At 40.3% G+C, this 19,013-nt stretch overlaps 1 long non-coding RNA gene across 2 annotated transcripts in view; it reads left to right on the plus strand.

Moving 5' to 3' along the window:
• The window catches only part of LOC127023450 (uncharacterized), a 56,542-nt gene that overhangs the window by 21,800 nt on the left and 15,729 nt on the right, over nucleotides 1-19,013 (plus strand). For both annotated transcript variants that reach the window (XR_007767446.1, XR_007767445.1), the window contains exon 2: nucleotides 18,210-18,331. This is a non-coding gene — a long non-coding RNA (uncharacterized LOC127023450). The remainder of the gene's footprint in view (nucleotides 1-18,209; nucleotides 18,332-19,013) is intronic.

Below are 19,013 nucleotides of genomic sequence, written 5' to 3' on the forward strand. Positions count from 1 at the left end.
TAGTAGCTATACAAGTAGCACGGTAATGCACAACATCTCATACAGATGGCTTTATGCAAATAAGAGGGGGGCAATCTGTGCAGGCAGCACGCATGCTGCGTTGTTGTAGTGTTTTCTTTCCCTTTTTTTGCTATTGTGCTACCGTGAATGAATCTTTGGGGTATTCTGTTTCAGGGACTGTTCATTTTTTTTCGTCCCCATTGAAAGCAATAGCCCTGGGAAGCTTTTGCTGTGTTTTAGAAGAGAAACTGTGGCAAAGAATCAGTCTGTAACGCAAACGTTTTAGTTGAGCTGGCTGGGAAAAATAACCCACTCTGTCTGGTGAAGCGTTCTGGGTTTGTGAGCTGTGTCTAGCATTTATGAGAGGTGATATAAGATGCTTGGAGGAGAGACAGGCATCAGACCCCACTCCTTTGGTGGTGAATTCTTTTCCAAGTATTGCATGGCATGTCTGATTGAAATCGCTTGTGTCCTTACAGGTAGAACGATGCTAGTTTTCTTTTCACCCTGTATTTAGGTTTTTGTGAGGTAACAAAGTAGCCTGTGCATTTTCATATATGAGTCGTCTTCAACAGGAGAAAAAAAAATGCAGTAAATGAATTGACACCTCAGCTCAGGTGAGGATCTAGCCTGTCACCAAACTGTCTTATGCTGATAATTTGCGCAAGATGGCCAGGGCACAGTAGCACAAGAAACTTATATGAACACATACTCGACTGGCTAAAATTGGCACCAGGACGTTTATTTTTTTGTGAAGTGTTTTAAGTGTGTAAGTTGGTGATGTGCCTAGCTTACTCTTGGTAAGATTTATTTCTTTGCAGAAAGCCTGCATGTGACCCAATTCTCAGTTTTTAAACTTCAGATCACTTCTCAGTTATTGACTCAATTTACTCATAGCTACTCTTTGCTTTCCAAGCTATATAATTTGAGGTAAACAGAAAACAATTTGTTTACACTGACAATTTAGAATACTTCAGGTTTTTTTTTCCCTTTCTGCATCCAAATGAAATGTCAGATTGCAAAGGGTGTTTTTGTTTTGTTTTTTGAAAGCAGAAGTTCAGTCGGCTGATCAGGTCAGTTTGTGTTGATAAACTTGAAAGATGCAACTTATTTCAGAATTAAAACTCTTGCTTTTCTGAAGGCAAATCCACTTTAAACCATAATGCAGTGTTCTGGGGTTTTTGTTTTCAGCTTTTTCTGTTCTTTTTCAAGTGGGAATTCTGAAAGGACTCTTTAGGGGGTTGTTTACATTCAGTTGTAACAAAGTGGCTGCTCTGAAAATACTTTTTTTTGTAAATACAGTTGGTTCTCACAAATTTCTGTTTTGTGATGGAAAAATTTTGCTTGAAAATTCTTGATCAACAGTCCCTATCAACTTATAAATAGATTAAGTTAGCTAAGAAAAATATTGATCTCTTCTGCATCTCTCTTCTTTAACTGTCAAAACTTTATCTGATAAATCTTGGGTTTGCTGCTGCTCCCGTAAGTATTTTTTGCATAGATTGCAAAGTGTTAAGGAGGATTAAATAGTTTTTGCTTGTTACTGGCCAGGCCAAGCTTTACTTACGCATTTGGCAGCTGCTTTGTCTCTCATTTTTATGCTCTTTACAATTTGTAGAGCACAGTGGAGTAGATTTAAAGAGAAAGCTTATTAATAAATACAGGAAAACAAAAGCTTTCTGGCAGCAGTTTAAACTTGCATAAGAATGGTGGTGAATGTTTTTTCAGAAGAACAATGCTCTTAACGGGGAAAAAATGAACTAAATTAAAAGAACACTTAAATGTAACATCTTTTGGGGAGACTGGAAGGAAGTTCACATAGGAATACCGAGTAATCTCAAACATTAACCCCATATTTTTAGTACAGACATGTTCTCTGTTAAACCTCTCTTGTGAACAATTAAATAGTTGCGCTTATGCAATGAAAACGTCACACATACTCAACTTCATTAAAACCACGGCAGACTTTTTTCCGTTTCTCATTTGCAAGGCGGATGTGTTTTATTTTAGTGCCGTTTGCCACAGATAATATGGCGATAAAGTGTGTTCCTGTACAGAGATGGATTTGTTGATGATTAGGGAGGAGAAATAAGAAAGGGAAAATGAAAATTTCTGGATGTAGAAACCCAGCAAAAACGGTTAGTATCAATTACATTAGGGAGCTTGATTACACAGAGGGGTGAAGCTCTTGGGGAACTGCAGTAAGCTTACAGTTGTTCAGGGCAAGAGTAGATTTTAGAGTGTTATCCTTTTGATGAACTAATAGTTTTGAGTACTTCTAAAAATAGCTGTCAAGGAAGCTGATGCCTCCCTAAATATTGCAGCTTGACATGATATTCTGTAACCTGATACAAAATTATTCTTGATTTGATATATTAGTACGGACTGTGACACTATGCTGCAGAACGCAGGAGGGTTTGAGCTGTACCTCTTACATCTTCCTCGAGGATTCATGCATTCTGCTTTAAGTAGCTAGTGTGAAACTCAGCCGAGTCGGTAGAAACCCCGACAATCCCCTCAGTCTTACTTAGTGCATGAGCTGTGTTAGTGTCAGAACTGTAAACCTGAGTTACAGGTACAAGTCATATATAAATAGGTCAGCATACAGGGAACTGTCTTAGAGAAAGATACAGGAAAATTTTTGTTTCCTGTCTTGATTTAATGAAAAATCCGATTTCTCTTCATTGCCTAAGATTGTGGTCCTCTCTACCCCCCATTTGGTGTTTTGGGTATTTTGTACTTTTATGTTTGTTTTGGTTTTTTTTTTGGGGGGGGGGAAGGTCCTGGTGAAAAGCGGGATGTTTGTTCTTGGAGGCAGAAGCACACATTCGGCTGTTGGAGCACAAAAGCTGCAGTGGTTCACAAGCATTTCCCGTCATGTCATCTTTGTTTTTAATTCTGATTCTTATATTTCTTTGTTTCTCAATGCAAACTTTCAAGCGTCTTTTTACGGTCTGATTAAAAGCATGCGTGCATTAATATGTGGTTTTCCACTAACTTTAACAGACTGTGGGGCATAATTTGTGCACTAGGATTGAAGTAGGTAGACTGTGTGTGCGCAGTGGGTGTATGATGAAATGGTTGACATTGAGCTTTTTTAAGAAACTTTGCATCATTGACACATTAGCTAGGGATGTACTAATGTAGACAAGTAGTCTAACATGGCTCAACTTTTTGCTAATTATTTTTTGTTGCTTGTAACTCCTCAATGTCTCAAATACACTGAATTAATCTCAAACTCCTAAACCTCTTAAATTACTTTCTGAAAAATTATATCGCTGTTAGAAGTGCCGCTATTGTGGGTTTCTTGCTGTCCTCTGTTCTGTGTTGCTTAGAGCAAGGCAGGCTTTATCAGGGAAGGTGATATCTTCTTACCAGAGTGTCTGATATAGTGGGTGCTGAGGGTAAACAGCCGCAGTTTTGAACACAAGGTCCCAAACTTGACTGTTTTGCCTTTTGCTTATATCAGTTGCTCCACCTGGAACTTTGTCTAGCGCTTATGCTCAGACTATCATTGCTATAATAACGCTGCTGGTAGTGAATTAACCATCGGTTTGAAATTCTCCATACGAGTGAGTGTGATTAATTCCTGCCTAGATTTTTGTTGTTGTTGTTCCCTGTGAAAATATGAAATAGGTTTTAAATTGCAGCTGATGTTGTAAATGTCCAGGGAATAATGGAGCAGCTAGCACTGCCAGCCTGCACTCCGTGGGGATCACTTTGTTTGTGAGCTAAAGACTGGTATGTGATGTGATACTCAAATATTTCCAGGTTGCATATCTATAAAGCTCTATTCCTAAATAAACCCCCCTGCACTATCTTTTTTCTCAAGAAAAAATAGTATCATTACACCACAACACATCCCCTTACCACCAAAGCCTCTATAAAACATAGATACTACTTTTAAAAAAAAACCACCTTTAATTCCTAATATCTGTTACTTACAAGGTGTGAAAAGGTTCATGTAACAGATGAAGTGATGATATTGGGATGCTCTTCCAGATGGCAATGTTTCTCTCTTCTCTTTGCAATAAACTTGGTTCAAGGAACGTGGTGAGTGAGGAGAAATGAAATAGGTTGGAGCATTTGTAATCTGCATATGCTTGTGTGCATGTGTGGTTGTTCTCTCTCCCCCCACGTCAGGCATTCAGTGGGTAAGGAAGCATGACAGAGATGTGTTAAATGTCAGTCATCCCCAGAGCCTCCAACAATGAACAAGGATTAAACAAGAAGCTGTGGAAGAGGAAAAGAAATCCTTGTGCAGGTTTTAATAATTCATAAACGTTGCATCTATTTTACTATTCTCTGCATTGAAAAACAAGGCCCAAACTATGCCTGCAAGCATAACTTTCCCTTTACAGTAAAAGGGATTGAATTCATTATGGCTAAATTCTGGTTGTATCATTTATTTATTTATTTTCTTTTTTGAGTGATGGCTATCTTGCATTTATGGATGGACCAAACAAAGAATCTTAGATCCAAACCATTCTAAATTTAAAGGCTTTTATAAAATTGAAATCGAAATAGAATCTACCCTGAACCCAAAATGATGACAATTTGCAAACCTTCAGTATTGTGTAGCTTTGCCAGTCTTCATTTGAATATATGGGCCAAACTATAATTACGTATCGGTAAACTCAGTGGTGTCCAATGTACTTCCGAGGCAATGTCCGGAATGAAAGAGACAGATTAGGATTAATTTTTTGAGGTCAGTGGGATTAAGTGATATTGGAAGAGCGTGAAAGGAGGTTTGTTCTCCCTCTCATCATACGATACAGGACAAATGTCTTTTACTTTTGGATCTGGAACATAGAGGTCTCGGTCTTGGTGGTATTTTCGATCTCAATGGCAAACAGCTTTCCAGTGCTGTTGACATTCCCCATAAGAACTCCAGGTAACTGCTGAGTTGAGTAATTGGACTGAATTTAATCCCATTCATGTACTGATTCCACAGCTGAGAGCGCAAGAAGCGTCAGTAAAGGTAATTGAGTAAAGGCAAGCCTAATGATTGTGTAAAACAGTGCTGCCTTCTCTGCCTTCCAGAGACCGGATTGTATCACCTGAGCTGTGACTTTGCAGATCCACACCAAAGTATGGCCCTTTCCCCATTTGCACCTTTTTGTTTATCTCGTGCCCTCCTGCCCTGCAATGCAGGTAACAGCAAGGGCCAAGCCTTTTAAAGTTATGTCTGTAATTTCAATAATGTAGTAACAGAAGCGGGCCACCATCCAACCTAACAAATGGAAGTGCGTTCAGGTTGGAGCATTGGATGGATAGCTTTGTGTTGGAACTGCTCATCCAGGTTTGCATCATTTTCTTGGTTTTTTAGGCTATGGATCTAGCCCCTGGCTTTCACCTTTCTGGGGTGTAGTGTCCTGAAATGGAAGGATGCCAATGCTAGTCATCTATTTAGCTGTCTATCTGGATTTTTTTATCTTGTCAGTCTTTTAAACCTAGCTCTTAATTGTGGCTTTTTAAATAATGCTATTGCTCTTTGACATTTAACTGCTGCTATCATGTGGATCATGAAAATGGTTCACTTTTATCTGCTCAGCAGTGGAAACTCCTTGCAAAGTAAACCAGCTTTGATGAGCTGGGATTTATGACCAGGAGTGTTCCAGCCTGTCCAGGTAGCTGCCTCCCTCATCAAGAGATCTCTCTGAAACCTTAAGGTAAATGTCACAGTTTGGGGTAGTGTAGCCCCTTTATATTTTAAATGTGATTGTATAAATTGCTTTAAGACGAGTAGTTACTTGTAGTTCTATTACTACAGGCAAGTGGGACAGATGTCTTCAGTTGTCAAGTTCATTCAGGGCCTTGAAAAATAGATCTTGTTTTAGTGTGTAAAAAGGGAGTGTTAGGCACATAGCCTCTCAAAACCTGCAGTAAGGCCTTTAGTTTCCACTTAAGCAAATCTCTGACACTAGCCAAGAGGAGTCACTTGAGTCACTTGCTCTAAGGATGTTTCTGCCTTGCTACTGGGCCTCCCTAACTGAGATCTAAAATCTGATTGTAGGAAAAGTACGATGAGAGTATTTTGTTTTGCATATTAATTGTAGGCACTGGCTTAAAAAGCTTCTTATCCAGGAAAAGTACAAGGAATTTTGGTGGTATTCTTAAGAAAAAGCAGACAGCGTTCCTCTGGGCAGAGCTGGAAAAGTAATAAGGAATTGCTCTTTGGTTTTGCTCTCCTTCCCCCCCACCTATGGAAACTTCTGAAAACCAAACAAACAAATGCTGAACAACTGAGTAGAAATGAGGATGACTGTATTTTCCTACTAGCATTTCTGATAATTGACTTGCAAAAGGTTCAAAAAATTAGAAATACTGTGTTTTTTCAGTCTTCATGCCCTCTCACTGGAAATTTGTCCTCTTTGTTCTGCAGCAAAAAACACTTCAATGGCTGTCAACATGCTAGCAGCTCTCATCTGACCTGTGTTGAAGGTGGTGCTGGATAGTCCCTGTTCCTCCTCTGACAGGTCACTCTGCCCTTGCTCCGTTGCTTGCGCTAAGTAGACACAAGGATTTTGGATTTTTGTTTTCCTATGCCTTTGTGGTGAGCAATGCTGTTTGAACCCTGTTTTCTGTGGCTGAATTCTGTTTTGGCCAGAGCAGTTCCCTGCAAGGTCCAGCAAATGCTTGTGTTGGCGGAACAGGCAGGGTGCTCTATGCAGAGATGAAAAAGGGCTGGTGTTTTTTTGCTGAGGGAGCAAGCAGGTCATATCAAACCACCAAGAATTAATGCTACGTTTTAAAATTGTTAATTAATCTGCAACAAAGATAGAAGGCTGCATCTGAACACCTTAATATGTAATACTCTCTCTCAGAAAAAGCTTTTATTTTTCCAAAATGTTACACCTTTTGTTTTGTTAAGGTCTGGTGGAACAAAAATCAGCTTGAGAGTTCCTACAAGATAAACTATGCTACTACTGCTTTACATTTATATTCCTCTTAGGCAAGCAGGATGGTCTCCTCATAATATAGCCTTGATATTATCAGATGAGGTTTTCCAGTCTCATTGCTTCCGTTTATTTTCATTGCACTTGCTCATGGTAGACCTTCATGCATTGAAATCTTGTTGTTCAAGGTGGTGTACAAATAAAAAGAAAGCTTAGAAACTGTCTCAAAAAAAGTTTCTCTGAAGCAGAATTAAGAACCCCAAAGTTACATTTCATGGCTTGAGCTGACTTCCTCATGGTACGTGATGACCAGGGAACAAGAAAAAGTAGTGCTGAAATAGCAACCATGGTCATAGTAAAAAAGTTGATTTTTGGTTTTGTTTTGTTTCCATTTGGATCTGAATTCACTTTCTGTTTCTGACTGTCTTTTGGAAATGTGAAGAAGATCTTGAAAGGAGGTACTGAGAAAATGGTAACTGTTTTCTATTCCTCTAATGTCTGTTCTTTGTCTTGTGTGTCCACCCCATACCCCCTGGCAAGATCCCCACTTTGCTGAATTATTTTTGCAAATGCGCTATTTTTTTTTCATGCACACAAAATCAAAGAAGTTTGGAAAGAGCATGGAATTGTATTTAGAGATGGATAACGATTCATTGATAAGTAATTGCTGTCAGGACTGGAGGGTCTGATTCAGGTCACTGTTAATTTAACATAGTTCAAAAGGCAGTGGATGCTTTTTATTCACATATATTTAATCAAACAGTCCCTGGGGAGAAACAGAAGGGGAACTGAGAAGTGAGGATCAGCTAAGACGATGCAGGGTTTTGAAGTGACAGATTATTTTGTTCTTTTTGGGAATGTCAGTCTTTCTCATACTTTTGTTTTCTTATAAATAAAAATAGAAAGCATCTCAGAAGGGTAGATCAGAGGCTACTTATCCAGTTAAGCTGTTTAAAGCTCATTTAGGTCCTGCTGGTGAGGTATTTCCAAGCATCACTGATAACTCATGGTGACTGTTCAGTTGAAAACAGTTGTAGTTCCCAATTTCCTGCTTTGACTTTTCTTCCATGGCTTTTCACTCTGACTCCTTATTGTGATATTTGTGCCCGATTTGTCCTTCACCCCCACTGCCTGGAAGGTCTTTGGAAGAAGACAGACCCAAGGATGCAAGCTGATAGATACATCCTGCTAACTGCTGTCTCATTTAGGTAAGAGCAGCTTTCCACATATTGCAGAAGTTCAACACTAATAAGTGATGCTGTTTGGATCTTTTGTGATCCTAGAAGTATCATACTATCTCCAAATATTCCTGTACTGGAAAACCATTTGCAAAAAAGAAAAAATGGGGAACTCTAAGTAGGAGTAGGACTTTCTCAATCACTTTCCCCTCTCTCTCCCCCTGGTGTATGGAATCCTTTACTCCAGTGCTGTTTACCCCCCCACCCCATCCCCTTCAGACCCCACAAGCAGTACATCTCTAAGCTGCTGTGACACTTTTTGAGGAAAGGAGAGAAGAAACAATGCTGGAAGGTGGGTGTGAAGTTCAGCAAGCTTTCAGCCCATCCTTCTACTTCCACTGCGAGAGTAGCAGAGTTATGCAGATAAAACTGCTCAGGCTCTGGGAAGATGAACAGGATTGGGGCTGGGAGGTGTGGAGCGAGGCTGGGTTGGACCACCCAGGCCAGCGTGGAGCAGGGCACAATAGCACTATTCTGCCTGGCCGGTAGCAGGGGTGTCGTTCAGAATCGTGATGCTGCCATGGTATTGGTAAGTCACCCCATCAGTAATGTTTAGCACCTCATCAGATCGGCCTTGTGAAATGTAACATTTCTGGTTGCACACTGGTACAGGTGGTGTTCTCATGCTGGAGAGTACATTATGGGAATTTCATGGCTCCCAAATACGCTTCAGTGTAGAAAGAGGTGCTTGGCAGGGATCATAGCATTGGGATTTATACATATAAAAGGATTTAATATATTACTTTGAATCTGATCCTGAAAGTGAGGGATTGATGGCATTGGTTATAACTAGGCCTGGTAAAAGCTTTTTTCCTCCTTCTGTACTTCTGTAAGTCTACTTAATATCTTGCTGTAGCAGCTCCATTGCTGTACCTCTGCTAGAAGGGGTTTGACAGTTGTGCTGAATTGCATGACTGGCTAGTGAACGTGGCTTTGGCCAAATGTCCGCTAAGCATTAGGACAAAATTGTCAAACTTGGTCTTGCTTTTATGATCTATTCTAATTTGTGGGTCCAACTCAAAACTCAGCAGTAGAAAATAGTGCAGCAGGTCACGAAGCTGCTCGTTTTTCTGTTTAGAAAGTGTTACTGGTGAAGAATTGTCCATATTGAATGACCAGCTTGAGATGGTCTTTGTTCTGTCTGATACTTGGGTAAACTTCCACTTACTTTTGCTACTCGCATATAGATCTTGAACTAAATTATTGCTTTTCCTTGAAATGTGTCAAATCAGTTTTGCTATCTAGTATTGCATACCGATCTTGGTATAAAGGGGAACTATTCTCCTCCTGAAAATGGCAGAAGGAAACTTGGAATCGGTATCTTAGCTTAAACCAAAGAATTTTAATAAGTGTAAAACTACAGGCAAAAGGATTTGACAGGATTACCTCCTCAATCAAGAAAAAGGAAGATTAGGGGAGAGCTGTGGGTGCCTTTCTTCTGTGGATATTCGGTCTTGCACTTTCAGATGAGTCTTTCCTGGGATCTTAATGTTTAGTTCAGTGTTCAATTTTGTAACTTGCAACATGTCTTATTAAAATATATATTGTGCCTTCATGAATATTTAAAAATGAACACTTAGTAAAGATTTCATAATAGCCTCTAGTAAGCTTTTATGAACCATTAACAATGGTATGATGAACTAATTTGTGTGGTTTCTATGTGGAGCCAAAGATTAGACGATGGGAGGGTGCAGAATCCTTGGGGGATAAGAAAAGAATTAATCGATTATTAATTGCCAGCAGAATTGTAATGTCTGCTTCAGCTCAACTTGATTTAGCTACCATGTAAACTGGGGAGGGAGGACCCACCCAGGAAACCCTTGCTGCTTAGCCCGTGGGAAGAAAATTGGACCTTTGGGTATTTTTGCAGCAAAGCTTACCATTAGCATTATTAGTTGGCTATGAACACGGTCCCATGGAGGTGTACTGACTCCCATGCGGACAGACAGATCCTCCTTGCCTGGCTGGAGTCCTGCTTTTGTATAGTAAGGTGCAGAATTAGTAAGAAGGTGGCAAAAAGTGACTTCTAACACCTCCTGCAGAGGAATTTGGGAATAGGAAAAAAGATTTTTAGGGTAATATAGGACCAAAAATGGATGACGTTATTTTATTGCTTAACAAATAGATTCTCTGTAAAAGGTTGGGATCAGGAAGAAATGTGCGTGAACTGAAACAGCTATCCACATTTTACAGTCTGGGTGTGATGTGTGGTCTATTTTCTCTATTAAAAGGGAAGAGTGTTTTGGCAATTACTTTAAAGCAATCTATATAGAAATATTTGTGTTTGCAAAGGAGCAGATCTGTTTCTAAAATTGCTGGGTCTGTGGATGACAAAGACAACAAATCTTACCTGCAGAATATTTGGCAACATGGTTTGTATCTTTAAATAAAACATAGGCCCTGATTAATGTTTCCATTGTTAAGAGTTCCTGAGAACATTTAAAAAAAAATCTACCGCTTTTCTTTCTTTCAAGGAATTTTCTCGTAAAGCCTTTTTGGGTTGGTTGGTTTGTTTCTTCCTTGAAGCAATCCAGTTGCAGATTGTATTTAGGGATCATTCTCTGTGAATATCTTGCAGAAGGTGAAACTCTCCTCTGAAAAGCAAATCGACTAGGATAGACTTGTAAGTCTTCCAGAAAGTCCATCTGCATCATTATTATTACAATGTAAGGAAAAAGCCAAGATGTGCAACATTGGATACCTACGTCAGATCATGCTTTGACAAGCCAATGGGAATTTCAGACTATTTGAATATACGTTCTTATACAAGCTAGTGTAAGCACTTTTTTTTTTTCCCTCCCATCCTTGCTTTCTTCAGACTTCTGGAACAAGGTGTCTAACATCAAAGTTGTGAAGAAGACAAGTGTGGGCAGGATTGTTCCTAGTTCCTTCTGAAAAATTACTGTGTGCGTTTACTGTCCCTTTCCATCATATTAGCCACTTTAGACGGTCACAAACCAGTGACTGACAGTTGAACATAGAAGAGAAAATTATAGGCAACCAGCCTCAGACAGTTTTTCTTCAGGTGGTTGTTACAGGGGAGTTCTTAGCTCCTCACTGACATGCAGCTGGTGGGTAGCAATGTGGAAGGAGGGAGAGTGGAAAGAGGTAATGGAGGGAAAAGAAATCTTACCTTGGCTTCACCAGTGGCAACATGAGCATATGCAATTATAAGATAGCTGGCAGATGACAGAGTTAGTTAATGTAACAAGCCCTGTAAAGCATTTAGCCACATTCTAGTGTTTAATCAGCTGTGTAAAGTGCAATATCTATCTTTCAATTTTATGCCATTAAGGGAGACAAGATTTTGATTAGGTACTTAATCTGGGCAAGAGGAAAACAGGCCCAGAGCAAGCCCACAACAGGCAGCAGAAGGGACATTCGACGAAGGATTCGATAAAGGAGAAAGACAGAAATTTAACATAAAAGAGAATTAGTGCAGCTCCTTTCAATTTAGTGCACAGATTTTTATGGACTAATCAATTAGAGGCTGTGGCTGTGCTGCTGGGAAGTGGTGCCGTGTTAGAGGCTTTGCCATATTAATTCTGTTCATTACACTGAGGTCAGACGGAGTGCTTTGGAGAAGCTGCTGCTGCTGAGCAGGTCACGTTGTGGGTGTCGTCCCTTTGTTCAAAGGGGTAAATGGGTAGAGCGAGCACTGAAGTCGTGGGGACAGTTTTTTGTATAGCAGTTTGCTCTGTGTGAGTGCGTGCAGGTTCTTCAGTCTTTCCTTTGAAAGCTGGTTTCCTGATATTTTCCTCTATTAAGGAAAGAGTCTTCCTAGAGAGAAAATGAGACTCAGTGGTAGGATGCTAGATGGAGCATTGGAAGGTCTGGCTGCGGTTTGCAGGTCTACTTAAGACTTCCTTCTGACCTTCAACAAATTGTCCCAGCTGCTAACTTGAACATTATCTCACATGAAAGCAATGAAGTTAACTACCTTACTCTGTGGAGATGAGAAGTGGAAGCACTTGTGAGTTATAGGTAACTCAGAGCTGTGTACCCGTTCTCCCATGCAAAGAAGGTGCATTCAGGTGTGCCAGAGGCGTTGCTATGTATTGCAAACTGTATCTCATGTAGTGTCTAAGGATGGGCACCTGTGGAAGTCACAATATATGAGAGAGTCTGAAGTATTTGAGGCATCTGCCCTGCTTGTGCTTGGGTCAGGAGGGTAGCAGTGTGGGCTTTCTGTAAAAGGGAGCCTACTGTCAGGGTAAAATCCTGCATGGGGAAAGACTTGACTTCTCTGAGGAGGATGCTGCACAGTTTGGGGTAGGGATGGCAAAGATTCGTTGTTCCAGGAGAGCAACACAGGGAGCTGAAAGAGTGCTAGGTCCCAAAACCCTGGTATGAAAGAGGTGAAGAGAAACCTTGAGGAGGTGAACTGAAGAGGATGGAGATCCAGCCAGAGGAGAGGACAGCTTTCAGTTTCTCTAAAGTAAGTGTCCAAAAGGCCTGACTGCTCTAACTGCAGTGAGGGACATTGTCAGGAACTTAATTTAGGGTGCTTGGCAAGCACCATAAAGAAGGATACAGATTTTGGGGAAGCACTTGGATCTCTCCGGGGTCTGGAATATCTGTAGTGATTTGAGACTTGAACTGTGATAGCTTAAAACAAATCCCAAGAAGGGGTATTTGTCTCATAGAAGGGTGGGAAGAGCAAAATGAGTCAAGGCAATGAGAAGATCTGGCACCAGGTCAGCTATGACTTTCTTCTAGGGGTTTCCCAGTAAAGACCTGCTTTCTGTATGGGGGAACTTTTCATAGTGCAATATAGTGGAGAAATTGAGGAGGAGTATTTTTGGACTGAGAATGTGTAATGTGCCTCTTCCCACCATTTGGAGGTGCTTCAATGTTTTCTTCTTAGTCTGCCCTTTTCCATGCAAGAGCGATCAATCCATAATCCAGCCTGTGTCCCTGGCAGAGTTTATGTTTTGGTTCTGACCCACAAGCAGTTCAGAGAACAAGAAGTTCTCTTTTTTTGCTTCCGGTGGGTTGCAGTATTTAGGACTGTATCTACTCCACAGTATATGTATGGTCCTGAAGAGGCTGGAGGACAGAGAATATCTTAGGAAAAATGTTTATTTTTTTCAGCTGTCTCTTGTTTGTGGAGTAGCCTCTAGGACTTGCACCATAGTGTGCTTTGTGCATTGATTTCAGACCTGAGTAAGCCTGTAAAGATCAAGGAAGAAGAGACTGCAGATGTAAAGGTTCGAAGAGAATCTTGCCTGTTCTGTTCAATGCAGATTTAAAAGTAGTTCATTTCTTCCTTGAATGTTTTTCTTTTTCTTCTTAGCACTGTTACTCTACCTTTCAGAAAGTAATGCATGCTCAGGAGGCACTCTCTTCTCCTACAGCAGCCTCTGAGGCTGATCCACCACATTGTGAGACTCACAGTGTGATGCTCCCTGTTTCAAGTGAAAATTTGTCAGTCGTTCTGGGTATGTGTATGTAAACCAGTGGAATTCTTGTATGATATGAATTGATAAATCCATGGGCTCTAGAAGAGCTTAAAACAGAATTACCACTTAGCTCCCCTGTCTTTGGTGTGGTCTGTGGGTTGGGTTTTTTTTGTCACCTTCCATCCAGTCTCTGTCTGCGCTGGGTTGTGTTGGGCTTCTGATGGTTCCATCTAATTCTATTAAACGGCAGAATTACTTTTGTTGTTCTAAATACAGTGGCTCCTTCAAATCCTTGTCTCCTGAGGATGATGTGACGGAGCATATTAGTTTATGGTAAGCTGCAGAAAACTTGAACTCCCTGACTGTTCAATTCATGCAGAGTTATGACAGGTTATGCCTGCAGGCTACAAGTTAGGGAAATTATTTTCTGTTCAAACATTTCATTTCTCTGCAACTCTATAATTCTATTTCTCTTCTTTTCTTTTTTGTCTCCTTGCAAGGGAAGTACTGTGATATAAAACACTTTGGCTCTGGCTGCTCCTTCCCTTTATCTATATATGGGACTAGGAAAATAAGGTGCATTTTTTTCTTTAATCATATAGCCGTCTTGTTTGCTAACCAAAATCATTTTATGGAAGTCACAGCTGAAAGCATAAAAGGCAAAGGGAAAAGAGCATATTTTTTTAATCTCATTAAGTCTGTAAAAATGTGACATTTTGAAAATACTGCTAAAGGCCAATGTGAAATGGGATAAATGGGGGTGAATTCCAGATTATTAGGAGCCCTCAGATAAGATTTGGTCCTGTACAACTGGAGCCAATAGTTGTTTTCTCACGGAGTACAGTGGGAGTGAGGTCACACTTTATTTAAAAAAAAAAAAGGGAGGGGGGAGAAAAAAAAAAAGAGCCTTTCCAGACTGTCCCTTCAGAATAAAACTGGACAGATGAGGCATATCTACCTGCTTGCACTTGTTCTTCTGCAGACAGATTTTTAGCTCTTCCAAAACTGTGTGCAAGGACTTTCAGTTGTATTTAAAAGTCTGGTTTTGGACCAGCAGCCCAAATATTGTGGCCATGCACTGGGATTGGTTCCCTGATAGGGGAACCATAAGCTGGAAGGTAAAGCTGTCCTGGGAGTAAGGGACAAGTTGAAACAAAGGCACAATTGCCTGGAGTAAGGCTCTAAGCATCTCGTCATGGTCATAACTTTTTTTGTCCTTGAGGAGCTGCAGGTTTCCTGGCTTATCCTCTTTGTGTCCATGAACTAAGCCAGGATCTGATTTGAACTGGGATATAAATGTACTTCAGGCAGAAAAATCCCTGTTGGCAGTTCCCATAAAACAATAAAATCATGTCAAATTTGACTAATTCTTGGGATGCATTGCCAGCAGAAAGCTGACAGTCTGAATTTGTCATCACTGGAGGGAAAAGTGTGTGTGTTTCTCTGTGTCTATGCGCAGAGGTGGGGAATGGACTGGGGAGAATAAGGCAACTATTAACAACATGGAGACGGCATGGTACTCCATTAATGTTATTAATAACCCTATCAGATTTTATTGAAAAGATGCTCTCTGTATCTGAATTTGCCACTATTTCAACCCATTTATTAAAGCTGAAATAGCTGGAGTCACTTCAGACCATATTTATTATTATTATTTGCTGAATGAATGCTGTGATTATGGGTCCCACAGGAATTAGAAGAGATAAAGTGTCATCTTTCAGTCTCTTCTCACCTTCCCCAGGGAGCAGTGGAGAGAATGGCTTCCTCTCTGTCTTTTTCTATTAGACTTCTCTCTAATTTCTATTAATAGGGTTCTGAGACCTGCTGTAACACTTGAAAATTTATCTCTTACGTTTGGAATGGTGATATTTAACAATAATGGTATGCTCAGAGGAGTATTTTTCTTTTATGCTTCCTCCTGTGCTTTCCTGAGCTGGCCATTGATTCCTAGAATTTTACTGACAGTTCAGGGATCTTTCTGGATGTCTCCAAAATATCCTGTGGGCTCATTCTTTCTTAGTTTTAATGAGAGATGAGAAGCTGTTTCTGTTTTTAGACGTAAAGCTGTGTTAGATAGGGGGTAAATAAGAGTGGGGGGAAGGTCCCAGACCAATATAGGTTACCTGTGAAGTCATCTAGGCATGTGGGTCCCCTTCTGTCGTTTTAGGCTTGAGGTTATTCATGCTCAAACCTGGCTCTGACCATAGGGTACTAGGTATGGAAATTATATCACTGTGGAAAATAGTTGGAATTGGTCTGAGATGAAGTCATCCTTTGTAAGAGCAAAGGATGTGGATGATGCTGAGTGAAATAATGACTGTGTTGGGCTGTGCTGGTCCAATAAGGAGAACCCCGGGTGTAGCACTAATGCAACTGGGGCAGCAAGCAGTTTTGCGAAAGGGGCAAGGGGAGATGATGAACGATGCCAATTCTCCCCTTGTAGGGGAAACTGGGAGAGGAAAGGCCTGTTGTCCTTTTCCATGAAGAAAATAAGTGCATTTGCTTGAACGATGAGGCTTCGAGCCTTTCACTCAAAGGGGTGATGTGGCAACCATTTGTGAGGATTAAAAGAGCTTTCAGATCTGTTTATTTTATTCCCCTTTTTATGTGCATCTGAACTTCTTTGTTTGCTTAAAAAAAGAAAGAAGGGAGAGACTTCTCCCAAGTTATCAAGACAAGATGATTTGTTCATTGTCTAGCTGGCTGGAAGCCATTCTGGCCCTTTTTTGAGAAGCTGCAAATTTCCTTTGTTTATATACATCACCCAAACTTCTGTGTTAGTTAGCATACCCCTCTCCTCAGACTGTTTATACCTTGGCTTATGCAAATATCTCCCAGCGTTTGCATATACAAATTATTGTGTCAACAGGTAAATACTGGAAATGCAGAAAAAAGACATCTGAGTATATACAGATATACAAACAGCGATTTTTGTGCACAGATAAGTCTATCCCTTGCAAATGGCTGCTTTCACCAACCTGCAGCTATTCTTTTTTTCAAGGGACCCCACTAGTAATTTTGACTTTGAGACAGAGGGTGGTGAATTACTAATTCTCTGATTCTTCTCAGAGTATCCATATGTTTGAGGTGCACGTTAGAGCTAGGCTGAAGCAGCAATCACATGAAACCACTGAACGACTCCTGAACAAAGCTGTTCTGATGGTGATTTAATGACACTGGAGTGATTGCAGCATAGTGTTCTGGGGCAGACTGACTCCTCTGAACCACATCTGTTCCCTCATTCACTAATGTAAAAATAGTATAAAAACAAGAGGCATTTGGTCTTATTCCAAAAGTGCATGTGTTACACTTGCAATTTGTTTGGGCATCTTGGGGTCAAGGTTGACTCTGCATGAAAACAGCACTGAAAACGAAGACTGTGTTTTGCTTCATTACTCTATCTGCCTTTGTATTTTCCACTCCCTGAAATCTCTCTCCTTCTATTAGTGTTTAAATTTCATTATCAAAGATGAAGAAAAACATCCACTGTGTAAACAGAGTGAACAACAATAAGGGAAAACAAACATATATTAGGAGCCTGGAAACATATTTTCCTGCCTTCCTGTGCAGGAACAATACCAAAAGGAATAAGAACAGCAACCTTATGCCAAAGCAGGGTTGAAAAACAAGTGTACAGTCAACTGGATGTCCTGAGAACATATCAACTACTTAACCTAGCAGAGAAAACTGAACTGAAACAGGAGACAGCATGGAGAAAACCTTAGAGCAACATCTTCTTTTCCCCTGCCAAAAGAAAAAGGTTGTCTCCCTCTGAATCTAAAGTTTCTTATCCTCAGCAGCTTTGCTGCTGCATGAAATGTATTTCATGCCTACAAAGTAGAGAATGTCTTCTGAAGACGCTAGTGATGTTGGATACTTAGCTGGTACATCTTCTTGAGGCCTGCTTTTCTCAAAGTCATCTGGTGAGATAGGGTGAGGAAAAGCTCTTTAAATGTACTGCCTTTTTTTTTTTTCTTTCTTAAAAACCTTGGTTTGATTAAGTTTTGGCATTACATTTGTTGCATGAAAGACAGGAACTCCTCTGATTATTTGGATCGTAGAGTCAGGTAAATCAAAGGAACAGATCAAAAGAAGAGGAAATATTAATGAAAATCTATATTCTTTGGTCAGCATTTTTAATAGCTCTTGTAGAAAATCAAAAAGGAGAATCAGCTGTACCTAGGAAACTTGTCTGATAAGGATGATATAATGCAGTCCATTAATGCAAACTTCAGTGCTACATACAGCTGGAAACAAAACCGAAAAATGATTTTCTAAATAATAAAGCAATATTTGACTGTTTAAAAGCCTCACAGTATGAAATTTGTCAAAATTTGACTCTTACGATTGGCCTGGGGAGGCAGAGCATAGTAATAAAGCCCAAATATGAGAGGCTGGTACTCTTGCATCAGAAATGTAACTGGAAGAATTAATCACTCCACTTGCGTTTCCTCTGTGACAGCTGCAGAGTGGAATATGGGGAAAGTGATTTTTAGTTTTTGGATTCTTTTGGCTTCTCTGCTTTAAACTATGTCTAATATTGCATAGCTAAGTGGAGAACTGGGATCAACAGTGCTGGGTAGATTTGGCTGCAAAAGTTTATCTGGAAATGGCTGTTTAGCATAAACTAAGTTCCTTTATGTGATTTGACTTGGAGTTTTTTGCACCAGGTGGAGTTCCTCATCTCAAGGACGGTCACAGGTGGAGTGCACTACGCGAACAGGATCTGTAGATGCAAGCTTCACATCTTGGGAAAAGTCTGCCTCAGGTCTGCATCCCTCTTCCAGTAACTGTAAGTGGAAAAGGCACTGTTCATCCATGCCAAGCTAAAGGAATCAATTGTGTGGAAATGCAAACCCGGTATCCTGACACTGAGTTAAGTGTAGTACAGTCTGAGCATCATTCATTTGCTTTCAGTTTTGAGGCTGGAGGGCGTGCTGTCTGTATTTTCAACTTCTCTGCACAGCTAGCAATGTCCAGGACACTTTAAAATGAACACGGAGTTTCTCATGTCACTGGGTTTAGGTGGGTTGTGTTTTAGCCATCAGTGGGGAAGCATTCAGGAAAATTTGCTACAGGAAAAGTTGCTACAATGTAAATGGGCTGATGTAATTACTGTCCCTACCTGTGTTACTGTGAGGAGTCAGGTAGGAACGAGGGGCTGTGAGCCCTTCATCACGGCCTCTCAGTTGAGAACATCCTATCCTTAAATGCTTTATGTAACCAAAGATGAAGAGGCAGCTATAACCCTGCAGAAGGGAACTGAAATGTTAGTAGATGTGCTTAGGTACTGCTCTGAAAAGATTCATAAGAAATATTTGGACCTAGCAGATAACCTTCGATCTTGAAGAAGAATCTCAGTTCCTTCCCATTGTTCACCTTTATTTTTGAACTCTATTTTAGTGGGTTTTAATAGGGTGGGTTTTGGATGGTGTTTCAGTTAGAGACGGAACTGTAAAGTATTTTCAGCGATA

The sequence above is a fragment of the Gymnogyps californianus genome, chromosome 17 (genome assembly GCF_018139145.2).
Source record: "Gymnogyps californianus isolate 813 chromosome 17, ASM1813914v2, whole genome shotgun sequence".
NCBI lineage: Eukaryota > Metazoa > Chordata > Aves > Accipitriformes > Cathartidae > Gymnogyps > Gymnogyps californianus.